General features: G+C 41.9%; 1 pseudogene; it reads left to right on the plus strand.

Annotated features, from left to right (window-relative positions):
* The window catches only part of LOC114619373, an 8,918-nt pseudogene extending 6,749 nt beyond the window's left edge, over positions 1–2,169 (plus strand).
* Positions 2,170–3,049: the final 880 nt, after the last annotated feature.

Consider the following 3,049-nt stretch of genomic DNA (forward strand, 5'->3'; position numbering starts at 1 on the left):
AAGAAGAAGAAGAAGAAGAAGAAGAAGAAGAAGAAGAAGAAGAAGAAAATTTATTTCACAAATTTACACAACTGTGTGTGTAAATTTCTTTTTTTATCGTAATGTTCTAGTGATTCATGAATTAGAGAGTTTCAGTGTCCTCGTCCACACTTCCTGGGTTATAATCTCTGCCCTTTCCCATGTTACTTATTTATCTTCAAACTTCGTATCTCTCACCTTCCTTATGTCTAAGGTCATTGTGATGGCTTGTCTATGCTCAGCCCAGAGAGTGACACTATTAGAAGATGTGGCCCTGTTGGAGGAGGTGTGGCCTTGTGGGAGTAGGTGTGGCCTTGTTGGGATAGGTGTGTCACCGTGGGCGTGGGCTTTAAGACCCTCATCTTAGCTGCCTGGAGATCAGTCTTCCACTAGCAGCCTTCAGATGAAGATGTAGAATTCTCAGCTCCTCCTGCACCATGTCTGCCTGGATGCTACCATGTTCCCACCTTGATGATAATGAACTGAACCACCGAACCTGTAAGCCAGCCCTAATTAAATGTTGTCCATATAAGAGTTCCATGGTCATGGTGTCTGTTCACAGCAGTAAAACCCTAACTAAGATAGTCATATAGTTTTTTAAGGTAAATTAAATGAGAAATAAAGTGCATATTCTGGTAATACTTGCTACATAATAAATACTTAATATATTTCTTATTGTTCTACTTGTTTTATTTTATTTTTTATGGAAAGAACATCTGGTTCAATAGAGAAGCATAGGATATATACAAGAAATGGATATTCCACATACCTTACACTGATATATTTTGTATTTAAATGAAATGAATTTAGTTATTTGCAAATGCTTTAGCAGAGTTGAGTTTCAGAAGGAGGGCTGGTAGATAATACTAAGGAAACTGTTTCATGCTACAAAGTGGCAACTTTGGGCACTCAAAACTTATTTTCACAACAGCCCTCCTTATAGTAGTAACATGGGAAAACATGACCCTATACATTGATAACTACCTGTTTGGACAAAGGATCCATAAACTGGGCCGCTAACAAAATCACACTTGTCCTATGCTTTTGTATGGTCCCTGATTTCAAAAGAAATCTTTAGTAACTTTTACTTTATTAACTTAATGACAGGAAATGCCGCCTCTGAACTGCAATTGCATAATTCTGTTATCATTACAAAGAAACATTACATAAATCTATTCGATATGGATATACTACAAAATAAATGATCAATTGTTATGCTTTAATTTCACTAATAAAGCTCTTTGTAGAAATGTGACTTCTCAGATTATATGACTAAAGAATGCCCCTGACTATGTCTGTTGGCTTAAAAAACTTAAAACATTACTTGTCTTTTGATACAAAAAGCTTGCCATTTCTTACACTGACATGAATGTGACTATTTAATGAAAAATGTCATTTTGGTGACCAATCAGGCATTCAGTTGGAACTTGATTTTTCCAATAGTAGCTATAAATTGATTTTGTTAATCTGTGTGCTTTGTATCTATAAGGCATAATATTTAGCTTTGAGTTTTAAAAATATTGATCTTAAGCTTGTATTTGACAAGAGTGAATTTCTTTGTAATTTTAGCTTTGTATTGTGACCTACAAGAGAAAGGTCAGCACTTTTCAGACTAGCATAAAAAGACTACAAGGGGAAGTGGGCAGAGTTCCAGGGCATGGCCTGAGAGCATTATAGAGGTGTAAGAGCAGGTCCAGAAGGGCCCCCTGGAGCTGTAAGGCGCCAGGGAGCTCGGCATGACGAAGAAGAAGAAGAGAAAGAGAAGGAAGGAGAAGGAGGAGGAGGAGGAGGAGGAGGAGGAGGAGGAGGAGGAGGAGGAGGAGGAGGAGGAGGAGGAGGAGGAGGAGGAGGAGAAGGAGGAGGAGAAGGAGGAGGAGAAGGAGGAGGAGAAGAAAGACAAAGATAAGATCAAAATGTTGGCGGCCCTGGAGACAAGCAAGAAGAGCGAGAAGGGCGAGAAGGACGAGAAGAAGAGGAGCTGCCTGGACAATCACACACGGGCGCTTTGAAAAGATGCAGGAGAAGCAGCAAATGGAAAGAGTCCAGAAGAAGTCATCAAAAGCCCACAAGCAGAGAGTGAAGGACTTCAACCAACACCTGGACACATTCACCGAGCACCATGACGTTCCCAAAGTCAGCTGGACCGAGTAACCTGCCCCTGGTGCAAAAGGCAGGACAAGCAGACTATTGCTTCCTTCTGTGTTTTCTAGAATATTTTACACCTGGCTGATGCATCTGCTGAGATCAGGCTTTCTGAAACTTGATTAAAGTCAGGCTGTCCTTTCACTGGGTTTTGGTTTTTGGTTAGTTCTCTCTCCTGTTACAGAAAGTGTGTATTGACATGCTGAGGCCATTTCTGGGTGAAGGCCATGGAAAGATGGTCTCCTTTCTACTCCCATTGTCATATCTATCTTCACTTACACCACCATGCCCGGAAAGGAAGCTCCTGTGGACCACCACAGAAGTTCCCACAGTGCTGCTCCATTTTGGGCCACCTGGACATCAGATTGCATCTGCAAACCACCTGAAGTAAGGGTAGGATACAGGACACAGATCTCTAGCACATATCCTGTCCCACAGTCCACCTGGTGGACTGCCATGGCCGATGTTGCTAATCTCAGTTCTCAATGATAGCACCTATGTTTCTAAGCATGTGGCATGTAGCATGAGCCTGGTTGGCATTCCTGGTCTAAGGACACAAATACCAGAGGTGGCCAGGGAAATGTGCCAGTAGACATGGTGTAGTGGTGTAGATGCAGAGATGTGGAATCTGAGGGTCTAGGTGGACCACTTGAAGAGTTTCTGCACACGTTGTTGAGAGATGCAGCTTCTGTTGCCATGGATACTGAACGAATGACAAATTGGTGGAGCTGATACGTATGAAATAAAGCGAATACCAGTCATGGAGTGTGAATGTTGTCTGTACAGGCTATCCATTAGAGGGACACAGGGACACCATTCTACTCCTGTCCCTGAAGAATGAGGAATGCACAGTGCAAAACCAGTTCATTGCGGGAAAAGGTACATGCTT

This window comes from Grammomys surdaster, unplaced genomic scaffold, assembly GCF_004785775.1.
Source record: "Grammomys surdaster isolate TR1022 unplaced genomic scaffold, NIH_TR_1.0 150, whole genome shotgun sequence".
Classification (NCBI taxonomy): Eukaryota; Metazoa; Chordata; class Mammalia; order Rodentia; family Muridae; genus Grammomys; species Grammomys surdaster.